At 38.8% G+C, this 21,241-nt stretch overlaps 1 protein-coding gene across 1 annotated transcript in view; it reads right to left on the bottom strand.

The window, feature by feature from the left end:
• The window catches only part of zcchc7 (zinc finger, CCHC domain containing 7), a 43,323-nt gene that overhangs the window by 16,844 nt on the left and 5,238 nt on the right, over positions 1–21,241 (bottom strand). The gene's annotated exons all lie outside the window — the stretch shown is intronic.

Genomic DNA, 21,241 nt, shown 5'->3' with positions numbered 1-21,241 from the left:
CAGTCCTTCTGCTCGAAAGCAAAAATAAAATAAATAAATAAAAATCAAGAAAAGGATACTGGAAAAGCAAAACTAAATGCTGGCATTTTTGTCCTGGCTACCATTTAAGATGATTTTGAGTTGGATTGTTTCATTCTGAAAACAGCTGAATCCCATTTGTGAAGATGTACACACTAGTGTTGTCAAGGGAAAAAAATGAAATAAAGTACTGTATAATTCTGTCATTAATTGATGGAATTAATCTCATCTACAAATTTCTGCAATTTAAGACATATTATATTATTATTTTGGATGATAAAGCAATAGAATTTAACGAATGGTACTGTTTCCTTTTGTCAGTTGCCAAATGATTAGAAATTAACATCAGAATAAAACATTGCCCATCCTGTCCATAGTAGACTTGTTGAAACGCGAGATGTTCTTGAGTTGGTTTGGCAATAAGTTTTGCTATATTAACGTCCTTGTTGCTATTGTCAGCTATGGCTGCAACATAGTACTTTGGATTTACGCGGTATGCGAAACTCGAGCTGCTTCAGTGCCAAGCAAACTCCTTCCATAGAATGCATCGCACTCGACCTTTATCAAAGGTGCCGTCAGAGCATTCTTTTGAAATTCATCATTCATCGGACTGACACCCCTCACATGCTCTTCCAATTCCACATTTTCCTTCTGCTTCTGTATTTGTCCTTCAACTCACAACAAGAGCCTATCAGGTTATGCCAAACAAAATGACAGCCAATCAGTGCCCTCTTCAGGGAGTGATTGACCATTGTTTTCCGACCCCCAACCCAAAAAGAACCCTGATGCAAAAAAAGAGAGAGCAATCTGATTAGCTCTAATTAAAAGACCCCTAGTTCTCACCTGTACAGTCCCTGTTGTTCATTTTTATGTACACTCGCAAAGAAATCAAATGTTCTTTTTCAATGAAGTTCTACAAGTTGTAGATGGCACTAATGATAGCAAATGTTTTTTCATTATTATCTTAGTTCATTTTTTTTAAATATATTGGAATTTCATATCAACAACTACAGTAATGGATGTCTGACATCCATTGTACCAATACTGTGCCGTGTGAGATATGATGCAATTTGGCCCTGTAAAACAAAAATAAACAGATGACTTCAAACTGATAGAGAAACACGAAGACCTTAAAATCCCGAGGCGTAGATTTAGTATCCCATAAGAGAAGGATCCGCACACACGGGCGCACACAGAAACTGACACTGGCGGCACGGCACATCTGTACGAGACACTAACAGCGCCTCCGGGGAGATCAGCGTATTCTCTTAAGAGGCGCAAAACACTAACTGACATCTAGAAATTGTAACGGAAACACACACGCAGACACATGTTCTTGGCATTAATTATGTGCTGGTGGCAATGACCCACCAAGGGCTCACTTGCTTTCACATGCACATGCAGACACAGCCGTGCATCCGGCACCACGATTAGCTGCTTGACAGTTTTTAGCCTTTGGACAAACACGCAGCCTTGAGCCAAAATCAAATATTACACTCTCTCTCCCTCGTTTTTTTCTGACCCAAGCTCTTATCGCTATTCTGCTCAGCCCCAGTTCTTTGCTTTTACTCCCTCGCCTCGTTTTCTGCTTGAGTCCCGATGTGCGGCAGCATTGGGGGGGGTGGGGGGTTATCAGTCCTCATCCCTGTCAAGCAAATTAAAATGGCTGTTGTTTGGATGGAACCTCTTTCCATCCTGACCTTCCCCTCACAAATAACATCTAAGTCACTGACTCAAGTAAAAGTAGCGCTTTAACTTAGCATGCACAATCATTATTGAGTGTAAGATATACCACAGGACATCTTTTGGATTAGAGTGCTGTTGCTCTACTCCAGTGATTTCCAAACTGTACATTGAATATGACTGAGAGCGCCATGTGATATCTTAATTCACTTGAAGAGACACTGTGTAAGATTTAGACTGTTTTTCATTACGGACAGCAGGAGGTTCTGCATCTAACATTATCCGTAGCTATAACAGTCATGGCAGCCTCCGGAGGAGCTCCACCCACCATGTAATGATAACTAGACCTACGATTATATTTAAAACATACTGTTGGTCATTAGGGACACATTTTTTTGCAGGTTTTTATAATTGATAATCCTTTAATTAGTCTAAAAATTAGGGCCTATGTTTACAACCGATTAATCTTCCAACAAATCAAAGCGGCCAATGGCAGTTGAAATACTAGTCAAAAATATACAAGCAAATGGCTGATATATGCAGTCTGTTTTCACCTATTACCTTGTACCTATGTACTCTGTTTATAGCGGTTATATACAAGAAACACTGGTGTCATTATTTACTATACATAAATCAATACTAGGGCTGCACAATTATGGCCAAAATAATAATCATGATTATTTTGGTCAATGTTGAAATCGCGATTATTAATCACGATTATTCATAATGTTTGGTCAAACATGTCTATTTATTGCCCTTGTTTTAAACAAGCAGTATATAAACAAGGTTTCAAGGCTTGATACTTACAAAAAATAACAATAAACTAAAATAGATAAAGTAAATAATAATTAAAACATTCACCCAAGACATGGCAAAAAACTTGGCTCACAGGCAACACAGCTAACACACTTGCTGAGTGCAAACCAATGAAAAATATGAAGCATACTTAGAACCAAGCACATGATTTACTTTTAAGCACATTATAATCCATTAGCAGTCAAAATGTCATTTTTGCTCATTTCAAACTGAATTTATTCCCAATTTTTCCCAACTAAAACAAGTTATCTTTGTTCTCCTTTCAAGGAAAAATATATATATACATCGAGTTAAATGTTCTTCTAATAGAAGTTGTGTCATGACAATTTTATTTTTATAGCCTTGAATCAATGCAGTCCCAGGACTGCAAATAATGATTGTTCTAAAAATTAAATAATCTGTTAATTAATCAATGAAGTGGACAAAAAAGAACTGTTTTCATTTCCACCCCTTCATAAAAAAAAAACCTGGATATTATTTGAACTCAAGTGTGCAGAAAATGCACAAACAATATGGTTTGGGCCACAACGCCTGAGAAATCGGAAAGCAATGATCATTATTTTTGCCTGGATAAAAGTTATTTAATTAATCCAACACAAAGATAATCAATCTGGTTTCATGGAAGGCTACTGAATTAGGATTTCTAGTGTTCAGAAGCTGAAGTTATGAGGATTTGGATAATAAAAAAAATACATCCAAAACAATCGATTGTCAAAAATTACACTTAATTGGAGGAAATATTTTGTTGACAAATAACTGATTTATTATTGCACCTCTAGTCTGATCTGTTATATCTGCCTATTAAAAGCCCCTGCCTCATGATTAATTGTCACATTCCACACACTAATTTGGTTCGTACCACCTGCATGTAACTAAAGGTTATTCCAGTCTACTTAGTTTGGGTCAGTTTAGCACAGAGAAATGAACAAGGAAGCTCTATAGTGCTCGCCTACTGTGAACAGGTTGGGGGGCCTCAGTGGCATGTGTTCATGCATAGTTGGTGTTAAACAATTGGTATTGAGTCAATGAGTAGTTTGAAAGAAGGTCGAGGTTAAAGGTGTGTGCATGTATGAAGCAGTGGCTGTGTGTGTGTATGTGTGCGCGCGTTGGCGACTCAACGAAACTCCTTCCAAAAGCGTCTCCCAGGGGGACTCCACAAATAAAGAGCAGGAAGCTTTCCCTTAATCTAAGGGCCCCTCATCCCAGCAACACACACACACACACAAACGGATAAAGGGTGAAACTCTTTGTCACGGCCGAGGAATCAAACACATGCATGCGCGGGAGGGGGGGTCAGGATTGGTGAAGAAAAAAGGTGTGTGGGGGTGGTGGTCTTTGGGCAAGGAGAAAGATATGCTAATCAACGCTGAGGCTCTGTTCACAACCAGGAATTATTGGAGCTGCTTGCTACATGCTAGGCCCACATATGCTAAGGAGGTGAAGAGGCAGATGGTGATGGTTTCACTTTGCAGCTAAGCAGACTCCAGAGATGCCGCCGCCATGTTGGCCGCATCACAAACCCTTTCAGCCAACCCGAAAGTTGGAACGAACAACCCAGGCAAACAAACCATTCCAGCTTTCCAAAAAAACAAGCTGGCAAATGCTACCCAATTTAAAAAGTGTTGGCCTGCAAGCCCAATGGATTTATGTCCTGGAGCACTATTATACTGCCTCTCACTGATCAGTCCTATGTCCAGTCAATATCCTAAAAAACAGACGCAACGACGTCAGACGTTCCAATGGTGTCTCGCCATACCAAGATGGCGGCACACGACGGGTTCTGATCCCCGACATTGGTTTGGTGTGCAGTGGGCCTACTGGTTTGGGGGATGACACTTAAATGTTAGTGGACAAATAAGTGTTTGGTGTGCTGTGTTGGTTATCTTGAGTACTCTACACACTCATATAAAAGCAGGGGAAAAACAAGGTTCTTTTTAGAGGTGCAAAGGTTAATCAAGAATTGATCAATTATCAAAGTACTCATTTATTTAGAGTAATCAAATAATCCCTTAGATAACTTTTTTCATTTTAAATGGTCCAAATCCTCTCGATTACAGCTTCAATGGTTAAATATTCTTAAATTTCTGCACTACTCAATGAAAGTGCACTCATCGGCTTTCTTTAATGAAAAAAAAAAAAAAAGAAAAATTGATAGCCATTTATCGTGATAGCTTGAGTGATAATTTATTTATCAAGACAGACTTAGTTGGAAAATAAAACTTTTTTTTTATTAGATTCACCGATTAATCAAGAAAAACGTAAATGTATTGATGTTTAAATAATCGTTAATTGCATCCCTGGTTATTTTCTTATGTGTGCTTAGTTTTAGTTGAAAGAAAATCTAAGGTGCCCTATTACGATCTACTTTAAAGGGACAACTCTCCCATGATCTCATCAGCGTGCTGTCATGGGACATTCAAAACAATGGAATGGAAGAGGGGGGACACACAACAACGGCGGGAGGGAAGATCACGAAAGAGAAGGCGACAGATGCTACCTGTCTCTCTCTTAGGTACTCTGATTACTTTGAGATGAAGAGGGGAGGGAGGAAGCTGCGTGTGAGTGTGTGTGTGCCGCCAGTGACAACAGAACGGAAGTGTATGTGTGGCTAATGAACCATGAACTCCCAGCTCTCTGGGGTGACACGCACACACAGAGTCAAACACGCAGTCAGGACCATCCTTGTGGGAAGTGGCCCCGACGCAGCAGTTTAAAGCTGATAACTAAAGGAGGAAAAAAAAAAAAAAACTAAGGTCAAGATAGATATCCATCCTTCAATATGGTCTCATGTAATAAGCAATCACAACTTAACTGATGCTCTGTACAAAACTGAAAAAAATAACATCTCTAAAGTATTATGCCTTTTCACCCCTTGATCTAACTTTCCTGTCCGCACACTTAAACAGGAACCTCAAAACAGCCCGCTCATTGTACCGCACTGTTGACTGGTCCCATTAACACACCAAGCAAAGCACGACACACGCACACCCAACACTGGAATGAAAGCGGGGCCCCTCAAATGGAGGTTATGTTTGATAGTGAAACGACAGGGCCAGATTAGCAACACTATACATGACAATGGTGAGGGGTGGGAGGAGCGTGGAGGCTGACTGTGTGTGCGTGAAAAGTGTTTCCTTTGTGACATCACCCTTGCCCCGGCGCAAGGTTAAATAAGACCAGGGGTTGGTAAACGCACAGGGTTTTCATTACCTCTTTTTGTGGGTCTGCAAAGTCGGGCCAAGGATGTAAAAACACAAAAGCAAAGAGCGGAACAAGTGAGCTGAGCATGGCCTACTATAAAAAAGTACATGAAGAGGAAATGCTCGGGTATGACAGTGTTTACAAGAAGAAGGGTACAGTAGAAGACTGGCCAAAGGTAAAAAATAATAATACAAACACAAAAATTAAGCATGTGGACAGATTAGACCATCGCTAACAGATCAATTGTAGTAAAAGCAGATTATACATTGAAGAACAACCTTTCAATCATCTGATTTTAATGCTGTTTGTATCAGATGTTAATTGCAGTTAAATGCTGGGATATTGTATGTTGGGTGGGACAACAAAGTGTTTCACTTTTTGGTGAGCGCCTGGTGGTGGCGGTGGTTGCTTTTTAAAAGTCATGTTTTGCATTGTAAAAAAATGTCATAAATGTCAAGCCTCTAGAAATCAATGAGTATGACAACAATGACATCAAGATGTACATGTGACCAAATCGCTGAGTGCGCATTCTGTGGGAATGTAGAAATGCTAAAAAAGCAACTGTGTAATTATTGTCTTGCTTATACCCCGTTCAATACTACAAAATAGTTTTAGTTTGCTTCAAAAGGCAAATACAATGTTTGCATTTTCCACAGTGTTGCAACTGATTTCAGGAAGATTTGCTCTGTTTTAACCACAGTGATTGTTTGAATTTGAATTGTACTGTACGTATGAGCAAAAGTATTGCAACACCACTGAAAAATTGGTTTTGTTGCCACCACATCATAAGGCAAACCGGATTAAGAAGCGTAGTCTTAATCAGTTTCCTAAACTCTTCATATTTTTTCTCTTGTTCAGATCTGTAAGTTTCATACTTGTTGTGCTTAAAATTAAGTGTATTTAAGATTTCCCACATTGTGAGCGGTAGGTGAAGCTCTTGCCAGTGTAACTAAATGTGCTCGAAGCAGTCAAGTTCATTTGACCATAATTACCTGAAGTTGCGCAGATGTAATAACCATTATGTGCTAATCTTGTACTCCAATTAATGGCATTGCCCAAAATATTGAAAACTGGAATTGCGGTCAAAAACTGAGGTTGGCATACATTCCGTAACAGAGAGTGTTCAACCTTCAGAGAGTCTCCGGTATAAAAGCAGGTGCCATAACCCTGGCTGAGTCTCATACAAGCCCATCTGATTATCCAACTCAGCCCACCTCACCCTCCTGTTCATGACATGCTGACTGTTCACCCCCTGCCAGTCCATGCCACTTAACCCCCACCATTCCTCACTTACACACCACATTGGCAGCCGTGGAAGGGCATGCGGCCAAGCTGTCAGTCAAAGCCCCGTGGCCACGTGGCAACACCATAGACACCAATTACCACGCAGCAGGGGTGCGGTCTGGCAACCGCATGGCAACCGCATGGCCCAATCAGGGGAGCTCATCAACAGGGACCAGAGAAGGCCAAGAAAAATGAGTTGGGGCACCGGTGTGTGTGCCTATAGGTGTGTGTGGGTGTGCATACGTATGGCAAGACCATGTCATCCAAAAGCGTCTTGTGTGCTCAAAAACAGGTAACCATTGAATCGTTTTAATATCCGTTAGCTGACTGCAACCACATACAGTAGATGCAGCTCATAACAGCTTTGCTCCAATCAAGTTTGAGTGCCCCCATTCAAAAAAAGTCCACAAATGGCTATACCTTGCCAACACAGACCTACAATTTGGATCACAGATTGAGGAAAAAAGGTAGGATATATACAGGAAGAAAACTGCAGGAAAGAAATGAGTATTTTAGAAATAAAAATACAAAAAAAAAAAAAAAAAACGTGAACCACTGGTTTGAAAAAGGTAGGTTGTCATTAATCTTGATCTTAACAATTCTTCAACCTTCATTTTTCAAAGGGGACAGAATGCATTCAAATTTGATCAAACCAGATCCTTCTCTACTCTTCAAAAAATTTAACTATATACCTGGGATTGAACATCTGTACTGTGAAGATATTGAAATAAGTCTTTGGAGTTGCATGGACGAAGAAGCACTTTACAAGAAATACTATGTGCACGTGTATATAATATCCACACATATAGAATGTGTGGGTGTGCAAATGGCAGAAAATATAACATTCCAGGCCTTCCTTGTTGTCTTTTGCAGCAAAGAACACAAATACGGCGGCACACAATGTCCGTGAGGGGTAAATAGATTTTAATAAAACCAGTGAGTTGCAACCTCAATTTCATTTTGATGAATTTCCTCCTGCGGGAGTGAGCAGGCGGAGGCCGAGAGGGTGGGAAGGAGCGCGAGTGGGTTTGGGAAGTGGGAGTAATGGGGGGCTGGAAGGCAGAGAGAATTTTCATGATTGTTATTTTTGTTATTATACAGAGCGAGAAGGGGTGCGGGATGGGAGATAAACGGCAGCGGTTAATCAGAGGCATTTTGTAGAGCGCTCCATTATGGGGGCCGGTTGGGGACGTCAAGGGGGTTATTTTCCAAGGATCTTTGGCCCCGGTAATTAAGCTCCATTCACTGGGCCCTGTTCCTCAAATTAAAAAATTTGTCATTAAGTGGAATTTACCATAATGCCTTTTTATCTGCTGGCAGTACAGTCTGTATGTGTGTGTGTGTGTGTGTGTGTGTGGGCGTGCGCATTAGTGTGTGCGTGAGGTGGGCCGAGGAGTAGGAGGGCAGGGATGGCTAAAGGAAGTCACACAATATTGTACACGCACACACATATTCATAAGCGATGGGGCAAATGGAAAAACTGAAATAATCCTGGACAGCACATATATTTGTTTGCGCAAACAACACACACACACAAACATGCGCATACCAAGCTCCCATTTAGTCCTCCAAATCCACTGCCTCAGGGATAATTAAATAATGGTGCTTTAAAGTTTTAATTTACACAATACACACACGTGCAAAACAAATGCATGCACCAGGAAGTCCAGTGAGATAGCCTTTGATGGATAGAGAATGACTGAAGAAAAAGAAAGCTGTGTCTCTTAAGACTTTCTAAAACAATACAATTATTAGTCTTTAATTAGAGCGGCCCCTCTGTAGAGACGGGGGACAGCAGAACAATAGAGGATTAGAAGCGGGGCTGCTAATGCAGTCCTTTATTGCTTCATTCAAATACTTGTCGTGTCTTGCAGGAATCTGCAGTATCTTCAGATTGTGTCACTGCACCACCAACAGAATATGGTAGTATGGGACTTAAGGCTTGAAATACAAAAATGGTGTTCAGAAACCAGCTTGGTGTTTTGTATCCTTTCCAAATTCTCCCTATCACTTAGCTGTCAGTTAGAGATCAATAAAAAATAAGCAAGACCTCTCATAAATCTATACCTTGCTTTAGGTCTGCCACACACTAGGCGACATAGCGCTTGTCAAATGTAGTGGGCCATCACAGAAGAATTACAGATGCTGGCGCACACTCAAACAATTGAGTTCCGCATATCTATCAATGCACTACTAAAGAATATCTGCAGCCCTTTATTCGGTTTATTCAGCCCCAAATGCAGTATAGTAGGGCTGTCACTATTGAATCTTTTTTAAATCAATTACTCCATACAACAATCAAGTACTGGACCCCCTTAAAGTATTTTCTTCGTTTAGTTTTTAATTTACTTAGGCTGACATTGGTAGATATAAATACTCATTGCAAATTATCTTCTACAAGTATAAATTATGAAACATAGAAAATCTGTCTAAACGGTTAGTAATCGTGATTAGCATTAGTGCCCAAACAATTACAATTTAAGGTGAGCAAAGAATAACTGCCATTTATTTCACACACACAAAATGTTAAATATACATCATCCATGTAATAGTGTCTTTTAAGTCACTGATGAAGTTTTAACAATATTCCATGAGTTATCCTTAGAGTTGAGTCGCACGTTCTCCATGTAATAGTGTCTTTAAAGTCACGGATGAAGTTTAAACAATATTCCATGAGTTATCCTTAGAGTTGAGTCGCACGTTAACTACAACAATGTCCATAACTTCCTGTTAGCCCTCTAACGGGTAACTCAGCGATGGGCAAACTCCGACCTGCGGGCTGGCTATGGCCCATTTGTCTTTTTAATCCGGCCTGCCTATCATGGCACAGAATTAAGGTTTGTTTTGAATGATTCCATTCATTTCATTTGGACCTGTTTTAACAGACATTCCACCAAATATTACTGTGGGCGCAATGACATCATTTTGCAGAGCCTCGAAGGATGAGAAGACAGCGAGAGAGAGCACGAGTGAGCCATTTTCAATTACCACTCTTCTACTGGTCAGATCAGAACACATCTGCGGCAATGTCAAAGAAAAAAAAGTTGCCAGTGAGTGCCACGTGTTTAAGAAAGAATGGATGCATAATATATATATATATATATATATAAGAATATAATAGCAGCCGTCACTTGTCCACTAAGACGCCTAATTACGCCAGCAACTATTCAACACAAGAATGTACAGCTACCACTGACAGGTTGGTAGCTAGCGTCCAGGCTTAGCAGAACACCTTTATTCGAACAACTACCATCCAAGAGGCAAACACAAAGACAACTTATTTGCTGCCATTCAAACTAGCAAGAGCCAGCAAGACTTTCCTCGAAGAGGAGTTTCTTAAAGAGTGCAAGGTAGAGACCAAGTATTTTATGTCCTGAGAGCAAGAACAAATATGAAGAAAAAAAACTTATCATGCAGGGCAATGACTTGCCCTGTTGAAGTAATTGGTGAACACTTAACCAGCAAACTAAACAATAAAGCGGCATCATTTTCATCATATTCTTTGGCACTGTCTGTAATTGTAACATCTGCATATTTAAAATGTGTTTCATTTCCTCTCACTTTCAGATGGTTTAACTGGAAAAAATCATAGTTATTGACACCTAAAAAGCTGAATAAGTGACTTACAAATGAACTTCAAACAACAACTTCCTGTCAAATCTACACTTAAGTGTGTTTATAAAATGAAGTGCAGTCTTGAAAGGGAGGCTGTCAGGAAAGGAGCAGGGGGTCTTACTTTAGTGTTTTTTAATTTGATACCCACCGCTTAATCCATCCTCTTCCTTTTCTGACAGATGATTTAAAAAAAAGCAAGATGAGCCTATTTAAATTTGGATTGAATAAAAGAACTAAGGTTTCTCATATAACACTCAGTCCAAGCGTGCCAAACAAGGTAGTAACACAATAACCCCTTTTTAATTGCAAATGCAATGCATTAGCATAGTAGCATTATTTACTATGAAAATCAGTTGAATAAATAAAAATACTAAAATCAAAACACAGGTTGATGTATATGCTAAAAAATATGAACAAGCTGATTAATAAAACCATGCCGTACAGACTTCTAACCTCCTCCACCATGCACGCTCCGTACTGTCACCCGCCTCTTCTTGGTAACTGCCGAAATCCCATCCCCCCTGCGGGGATGCTAAATTGAATTGCCATATTTAAATAAACAACAGGCCTTTTCTTTACCATACCTTAGAGTTCATCCCTTGTCTGCTAATACCGGTGGTGCTCAGTGGCCTCAGGCAACATACTGCATTATTACACACTTTACATATGTATAATACACAAACATATATTACATATACATTTATGCATATACATATAAATAGTTTGGCCAGTCCTTTGACTTTTCCTCAATCAAACCATCCATTTCAGACTCTGGCCTTTCTCATGCTTTCTTGTGCCTTTTCTTTCGTGGTCCTGTGACACAAAGGGCTAATACAATATAATATAATACAATATATGAAAAGAAAATGTCTCAAGACACTCTAACACAATTAATATAGATCAGTCTGTGCCACAAGGCCAAAGATCTAGTAACCTGACAAATGCTGTCCAACCATTAAGACTTAGTAGAACAAAATGTAGTTATTTTTTCACACCTAACAGTTAACTATGACCAGACAGGAACATTGCTGGACAACATCCTTCCCTAATTAGTGGGCAAGAATGTAAAAGTACAAATTCTACTAAAGATAGATTTTACTGTGTAAAATGTAAAAAAAATACATACAGTATATAAAATTAGTTTCAAATCACATTTAACCTATATTCAATCGAATACACTACATAGGCAATATATATTTAACTTTCAAAAGGATAAAAGATCATTGGGTTTTTTTTCCCACTTGTTTTTACCTTAATGCCTGCAACATGTTCCACAAAATTGGGGACAGTGATATGTGTTACATCACCTTTTAAATTTTTACTACCTGTACTTTTTTTGCAACATTTATACTGGTTAAACATTTGTCGAAGCAGAAAAGTTCCCAAAAGCATGAAAGTGCCTAAAAAAAAGATGCCAGTCCTTATTTTATCACAATTACACTTCACTTTGGAAAAACAAATCATTTTCCCTGGGGTCATCCGCACCACCCCTGGCATAGCCTTGTATCCACCCCCAGGGGGACCCGCCCCACTATTTGAGAAAAACTGGCTTAAGGTAAGGACACTGCACTTGGTCCAACAGAAGAACTTAAATAAAAGAGTGCAAAGACTGCGTAAGCCGTAAAGCCAATGTGTGTTTTCTATCACCAAAACCAAAGGTGTGAAAAGCCCTGCATATACACACTAAGTCCTGTGAAACAGCAATCAAGCATGTGTGTGTTTGTCAGACAGCCTGTTCAGAAATATCAATAACTAAACCTCCAAACGAACAGGTAACTATCTCCTTGGCTCTGATTTTATCCGCTATAATTAATTTTTTTTCCCCCACGCTGACTTTGGCTTTATCAGCCGCTAGCCTCCACGATCTCAGCATTTCATTTAACTATAATCCCTGGGATAAACGGGCAGCCTTGGTGTTTTAATGCAGTGGCGGATGTGCATGTGGGAAAACGTGCACAAGCAAAGACCTGAATTTGATAGTACAGTGTTCAAAAAGAGTTGTGCCAGTGGAGCTCCACTTATGCTCCAAAATTAAGTGGGAATCTTTAGTTTGACAAACTTGATGACTTTCTTCACCCATTTGTCTAACAATCTGTCTCTCATTTGGACAGATGAAACAAAACTATCTTTTTAGCCTGCCAAATCAGCTCTACATAAACTGTTTAGGCTGTTTCAGGTCTGTGCAGGACACAAGGATTTCTCAGAACTATTATTGCACTGAATTTAATTTTCTTTATTGTCATTGTACAATGAAATTTACTGTGCAATCCTTAAAAGTTCGTAATAAAAAGATGAAAAAAGGCTGCTCAGCGCTCAGGTGACAACCAATCACGGTTCACCTGTTTTCTGAGTTTGCTCGTGTGAATTTCGTGAGCTAAGCTTTGAATGGTTATCCAAGCCTTTAGATGCTGTGACGTCGTCTTCAACTGACAGCAAGTGGCAGATTGGCCACCCCTAAAATGGATAAAAACGGGTAGATTTTTGACTTCACATCCTCTTTAAATTAAAACACGAAAAAGCTAAATTGCACGAAGCAACTTTTACAGTATCCCATTAACCATTTCAAGCTACAATCATTTGAAACAGTGGTACGAAAACTGTGTACTTTATTAAAAAAAAAAAAAAATGAAAACTCCCAAATGGTGCCTAGAGGGTGCCCATTCTCATTTTTGTCTAGGCCACTTTGTTTTTTTTCCTTCATTTTTATGCTGTGTTTGTATACCTCATTTCCAAAAGTGCATTTTCAGCATTGTTCAAACTAATCTCTTTTGCACATCAGTTATGAAAGCAGAACATAGTCACCGGTGCTCACTAACTTTTACCATAGGCAAGTAGATCTAGCATCTACAACCACTAACAGCATGCCGAATACCAAAGTAAACTACAGCCGAGAAATAAAAACTCTCAACCAAGAGGCCAAGATAGACGAGGAAACGCAACACTGCAATTAAGGTCAGTGCCAGTTAATCCAGAGCGGGCCCAGCTGGTCGGTGCCTAGCGAGGCCCTTAATTAAGAGACACCAGGAGAAGTCTTGGAATGGCCAACATGCACAAGGCGAGGAGCCTCTAGAGAGAACATTTCAACACAGAAACGCGTGTGCAAAGGTGGGCTAAATCACTGCCATAAATCCAATACACGTTCAGGCACACAAATGGGACATTATCATTTAAAAAAACAAACAAACAAACAAACAGGAAGCACGTCCACCAATAATATTTTTGTGCTTCTGAACTTCTGATTTCAACTAAACACTTCCGCTTTGCAGGTGGTCACACTGAAATTTGGGTAAATGAAGGGATCCATGACTGCTCACCGCCCAGCCCAGCCCAGCCCAGCCCTCAACTTCCTGTCCTTGTTTGAAACACACCCGCGCGCACACACACACACATTAATATTAATACATAAAACCTCTAAAGCCCTTCGGCTTTAACACCACAACCCCGCCCCTAAAATATAACACCACCTAGGGCTACTCCATAATAAAGCCCTCATGACGACTCCTGCTGGCAGCACTATCAAAGACGCACAATGCAGAAAACGTTCTCTGGTCAAAATGAAAGTAAAGATTTTTTTTTTAATAATTATCATATTTATTATTAGTAATTGTAACTGACATTTATAATTCGAATCAAAGCAGGCCAAAAAGACCACAAAATGATGTGTATTGTTATTGATATTCCTTAATCCCAGATTCATGACATTACTATCATGCAGTATATGTAATTTGTATTCCATTTTTGGATACTTAAAATGTGGAACATAAGACATTATGGTTTTTAACTTTATTTTACCTTTAATGTATGTTTCTGCATGGGTGTTCATATGACTCTATTATCCATCAGATTTCGGGGATAATGTCCACTGAGAGATTGCTTTAAAAAATCTCAGTAGGATATTCTGCTAAAGTAAAAGATGATTAAATATATATTATAAAAACTAAACTGTGAGGGGGAGGGGGGGGGGGGGGGGGGGGCTTCCAGCATCTTTAAAATGTATACCTACGCCTTACTAAACATTTAGTGACGGAAAAAATTTGTTGCAATTGACAAGGGCACGCTTATTGGGCCCAGCTCAGGCGTGCTGAGCGGGACACAAACTCACGTCATTTTCGCTACAGTATTTCCTTGAGAACAAATGTGCCAAAAGCGTTTAAGAGTGCCAGTTGATGTTCCACATAAACTAATTCACAACAATTACCACAATATATCCGTGCACATGAATTAGAAGATGTTTTTAGACAGCTGGCGTGCACTTTTCAATATTTTCATTTACATTAAGATGCTGCTCTTTATAGTAAAGAACAAAAAGCCGCATAATACAAATGAGCACCTGCAAACACAGCTGCAGATGACACTGGTTATTTTTACGCTACCCAAAAAAAAAAGAAAAAAAACACACACACATTTTCATATATTATTTGACGAACATTGCTTTGAAAAAAGATAACTTCATCTACATGTTGACGAACTAATGACCATAAATTCCAGAAATCATAAACATATAAAAATACAAGATGTGTACAATACAGAAAAAAAAAATCTATATATTTTAAGGTCATTTTTGCATCGATAGGGAATTCATTCATAACTTTATTTTCAGTGAATTTGATAAATCACGACTGGCTGACTACGTGAAAATTCAGTTTTTACACAAATTAATATGTGGCTTGATGCTTAAGATTATTGTAGAAGGTTCACGCAAGCAACCATAAAATGCAAAAGAAAAGCCTCAGGCGGAAAAAAACAGTGTTCAAAAGCAGTGGCCCCAACTTTATTCTGCACTTCCAAATACAACAGCAACTAAAAAGCATATTTTCAGAAAATTGTCTGAAATTTATTCAGACAGCAATGTCTGCTTCACTGGACAACTAAAGCACAGAGATAAACGAAAAAAATTCACATCAAAACCTTAACTGTTGTACAGATTATTTTCTTCAGTGGGAGAGAACAGCAACATTAACTGCATAAAAATGAAAAATAGTGCATGCAAGACAATATTTACACTGGTTCTGAATCGAATTAAATATTCATAAATCAGTTCACCATAGTGTACAATCTGGAGCAATTTTGAAAATTAGAATTTTGCTGAAAACTGGATTCTGCATAAAAAGCATAGCTGTAGCCCAGCACAATTATAAAAATGCCTTTTTGTACTTAGAAATGACTTGCCCATAAGTTAACATTCCAATATATAAATATGTATTTGATTATATAAGATACATTATTCTGATTTGCATATGTGCTGTAAAAAATGGAAAATAAAAATAAATCAAAGTGGCACAGCATTTTCGAAGTGCGTGTGCTCACGTGTGTGTGTCTGTTCAAACACATTGTGTGGTAGTGTGGGTGTGGCGTTACACCTCGTGTGGCACTGGGCAGCCAAGATAAGCACTGATCCTATCCATGCCTCCCTTCCGCAGTGCATGCCTGCCCACCCACCCACATGCGCACACTCACACACAATTTTTTACACTGCCAGTTACGAGTTACTGTAATCTCATTTTAGAATACAAATGCCCAAAACATAATCACAGGGTTTCAGAACTGCAGCAACAAACGCAGTGTACCCCTTGCGTCTGTATTTGCACTGTAACCTGGCATGCGACTCACGACTCCAAAAGTTCCAAACGTTAAACAGGCCCACAAAGGAGTTGAATAGTAGATTGTGGCAAAGGAACAAAAATCGCATCCCGGATATATATATATATATATATATATATATATATATATATATATATATATATATATATATACTTACACACACACACACATATGCGCGCACACCCACACAAACACACAAACACAAAGCCTCAACTTACCACAACTGGCAAGGCAAAGGGAGACGAGGTTGTGACCACTGAGGGATTGAGTTTAACCACTTATTCAAAGTTTAGCTTCAGCACACTCCCCTCCTTTGCCCCAAACTCATTCAAGACATGCACACCTCTTCGGATACAAGCCGGATTTTGGGGAGGTCCAGTTTTGTTCGCTTTGGATGCAGATTGGCCTCGCTCTTCCCACTTTTACTCACTTATTTCACTCACTTTTTATAGAAGGTGAGGTTGGAGGGGAAGGCTAAGTTAAGTGAATGTGATTTGACAGGCATGCAGAAAAGAGGTTAGGGGAATACAAATACTATTAGGCACACTGTGCATACCTGTTACACGAACACACAAATGAAATATTGGCAAAAAAAATAGCATAACAATTGAAGGACACAATGATCGGCATACACCACACTTTCAATTCCAAAGTTAGTTGGAATCACTAAAATTGCCTCTCTGTAAGTGTATGGGATAAAGCTTTTAAACAGTGGCGGTCCATTGAATGATAACTTCTATAATGTCTCGTCAAAGGAGTAAAAATTATCCATACAAATGTGTGATGTCTGTAGACATGTGATCCAGAGCCACTGGCTATTTGAAAATCATGATTTTTTTTTTTTTTTTTTTAAATAAGTAGGGCTGGGCACTCATTTGATGGCAATCATTCCTTGGACTTGACTCAGACTCATTTCAGATTCAGCCATTAGAGTGGCAAAGTTATTTTTTAATCATTTAACCAACCATGCAATCATTCATTTTCTTTCAGTCATGCCAGATACAGTGGGCTTATAAAATTTCAGAACATATGGTTGAGAACTGGTGTTAGCCACAATGTCTTATAAAACAAAGAAACATAACTATGTTTTTTTTTGTGTTTGTGAAAATCGTATTATTTTCTCATAAAGGGGCCACATCATTAAAATTCACAATTTAAAAAAACCTTCAAAATGGTGTTTTCCACAATTCACATATGTCTGAGCATTGATGCCCATTCCTGCGCTCTCAGTACCAGCACCTCCCGATTAGAGAAAACGACAGGGTCTTTACATAAGTATTTTACTCACTGAGTCCTGCCCCGTAATACCCATACATTCTAAACACATACCCGCCTTTCTCTTAAGGGTTGGCAGTCACACAGTGAGAGGCCTGGTTTGAGGAAGCAAGGCCCAAACTTTTGGGTTCGGAATATAGCCACCAAAATATTGAATATTTCATAAGAAATTGAATCATTATTGCGTGAAAGGTATAAGGATATATGTTATAATCACATACATACCTACACTTAAGTGTGTGTGTGTGTGTGGGGGGAGCACAAAACTGGCCCTTTAAAGGGACAGTGTGTAAGATTTTGACCGCTTTTATTAAAAAGGAGTAAGTTAGATGATTGTAAATTTTCAAAAACTTGCAAATAAATGTGTTCTTAATGATCAACAGTATGTTTTAAATACAATCGTAGGTCTAGTTATCATTAAATTATATTACATGGGGGTGGCATTTCTCCGGATGCGTCTGTAATGAAAAACGGTCGAAATCTTACACACTTTCCCCTTAAGGTTTACTCTTGATTTAATCTGGACATGAGCTTGGATTCTGATCTTGAAAACTCAAACTACAATTGGACTCAGAAATTGGTGACTGACTTGACTCTCACTCATACCTTTGTGACTTAAGCTTGACTTGGACTCAATAAAGATGGTCTTGAATACAGCCCTGATATCGCGATAGACAGGTGACGGATATAAAATTACATACCGTATTTCTCCAAGTACAAGTCAACCTCACTTACAGTATAAGTCAACCCTTGTGAGTATAAGTCTACCCCTGACTTTGGTGGCTATATTGATCAGGGCTTTTAAAACACGCGGCGTGTGTAATTGCGAAAATTACTGAAAATCGCGAAATTACGGTACTTATGGGACTGCTGCGGTTTTAGGGGTGAGGGGGTGACTAAAAGGCAATGTAAGCGTGTGTGTAGACGCAAATGCTGAAAGTAATACTGCAATCAGTTTGTGATAGTAACTATAATGTAAATACCGTAATGCAAAAATATTTACCAGTTTTGTTACCAAAATAAATGCAGAGGCTTATTTACGACAAAGATAATCAGCCCGCTTTCATGAAGGACTGCACATGTTGGATAATATTAACCGCTGAGAAGTTGGCATTCCCAGCATTTGGACAGCTTCAAAAAAAAAAAAAAAAAAAAAGTATTTAAATGATTTCAATTAACGTGTCTCTGCTTTGAAAAGAAGGTGATATACAAGAAAACAAAGATGTAATCTGATAAAACCATCTTTGGTATGGTTGACATTAATTAGATTTTGTATGGCCACACCAACATGCATCCTCTTTGAGGAGAATAGGTGACATCCACACATGGACACACACACAAAATCACCAAAAGGAACAAAGGCGGTATTGCAGAAGAAGCAGTTTTATCAAAACATAACATTTCCTCCTCAAAACAATAGCAAAGCACAGATTTTTTTTCAAATGAGAAAACTCCCTCCAGACACTTTCAGCTCACCTTGGGGGACTTCAGCTCAGTGAGAATCTCAAGGATTAACACAATAATAAGCTGCTTACAAAAAGGGCTAAATTATTTTGCAAATATTTAGTTACCCAAAAAACGATACCGGGGGAACATTAGCCTCCTGAATCCTCCGTTAAATTTCTTGATTAATATAGCATATAATGACCAAAAGAGCAATTCTTCTGTGACAAATGCATCAGCTCAAGACAAATGAGGCTCATCCATGAAATTTCTTCACTTTCATTTAATTTTGGGGGGCAAAATACAACACCCTGTCTCACTCTCTTTTAAGACCCCCTTTCACACCATGCTCATGAGCCCCCATGTGCAGACACGAGGTCAAGCTCCAAAGATCACAGAGAGGAGCCAGACGGCAGTGAGAAAGCTAGCCAAAAAGGAGGGGAGGCCCGCAGCTCCAAAACACTCCTTTCCCCAAAACCAGGCCGAAAGTCCCAACTATGGGCGCCCTCCATTACAACGCCTGGGTGCGGAAGTCAGGGAGCACTCTTGCAGAAACATCAGCCCAGGGAAATTCAAATGAGGAAGAAGCAGTGCAAGAGACAGAGGGAGGGAGAATGGGGAAGACAGAGAGGGAGGACAATAGTGAGGAAATTGGATAAAAGAATGAGATGGAGGCGCCGTAGGTAGGAAGGAGGAGGAAAAGAAGGTGGAGGGGGTGCCTTGGAGGGGTTGCTGAGGCTGCAGGTTAAGATAATGTGGAGATCTGAAGAGATTTGCGCCAAACATTTTTATTCATTTTTTGATTACTCCCATCTCTCCCGACCCCCCTTACCTTCTCCTTTGATGCTCTTGTCTCCCCGTTTTATTTGTTTTTGGCATTAGTGTTACGAGTGTGTGTCCATGTCTATGTGTGTGTGTACACAGCACATGCATGCTGATGAGAGGTAGAATATTTTATAAAAAAACAGATTTGCACAAGCCCTCCACATACATATCAATTCATGATGAGCACAAACATTCTTAAAAATGTATCAGAAAGAGCAGCAAATGCAAAACTCTTAACACATTTGCAAACAAAAATGCTACAAATGCAAATCCAAGCCTCTTTTTTCCTGCCTGTAAATGGCAACAATTTCTGTGTCACTCTTCTGCATAACGGGGACAGACAAAGAATGAAGGCAATGACACTGTGCTGGCAATTTTCCAACATTAAAGGCAGCGTCAAAGCCACACCTGAGGCAGGACAACTACTATTGACCAATAATAGTTGGACCCAAGTATGCAGTAAGATAAAAGAAGGTAAAACCTAAGAATTGGGACAGCAAATTAATTCAAATCGCATAAAGCATTACAACAAATTAATTCTGTTAATTCAGTTCTTGTTCATTGAGGTGGAAGCCGAACTCTGCTACTTTGCAACTACACTGTACTTTGCAACTACACTGAATGTCAAAGATAGACATCTATTATCTGTGAACACTTAACTTTGAACACTTGGTATGGTCATATTTGGTAGTTTTAGTTTAATGTTATATTTTACTGAAAAAAGTCGTATTAAATAATCAAAGAGAACTATTCCAACAGTCTTTGAATATAGATGAATGTTATGTTAATTTCAAGCCTTCATTTATGTAAATATCTGTTACAAGCTTAATCGGAAATAGTTGTTGAAAAATGTAATTCAATTAATTATGGAAACATTTGCAATTAATTAGTTGACTCCTTAAATCCCAAAAACATAATTTTACCTTTTAAAGAGTCCAGTTCAATCCCAGGTACTATTTTTATATTTTTTCTTAATTTTTTTCAAGCAATAGGTTAAAGGACAGTCTAATAATGGCTAGTAGAAAAAGAGTTAAAATAATTTAATAGCTAGACAGAACTGATAAGAATATAAGACAAACATTTACTTTGTTATATTGCACTCTGGTACCAGTGCTAGGCAATAAATGAAAACTGATTCTTCATTTTAAAAATTGAAGATTTGAAAATGTGAAAAGTTGTGAAATCAAGGTTTGTAAAAGGGGCAGGCTGCAGGGTGCTTCACAAGACAGGTTTACAACAGTTACTAACTACTTAATTGTTTCATTTGAGCAAGCTATAAACAGATATTATACGTTAACACCATGAATACGTTTTCGTTAAAACTGAATCAAATCTGTACACATAGTTGGCGGAATATTTTGAACCATTTATTATAAACCAAACTTAAAAAGAGTGTCTTGGGTACTATATTCAATTAAAATCGATTAAAATATTAATCGTCCAAAATGACTTGAGAATTTTTTTTTTTTTTTTTTTTTTT

Source organism: Hippichthys cyanospilos, chromosome 7, assembly GCF_059441005.1.
Source record: "Hippichthys cyanospilos isolate Australia breed blue-spotted pipefish chromosome 7, RoL_Hcya_1.0, whole genome shotgun sequence".
NCBI classification, from domain to species: domain Eukaryota; kingdom Metazoa; phylum Chordata; class Actinopteri; order Syngnathiformes; family Syngnathidae; genus Hippichthys; species Hippichthys cyanospilos.
This window is presented reverse-complemented; position numbering and strand designations above follow the sequence as displayed.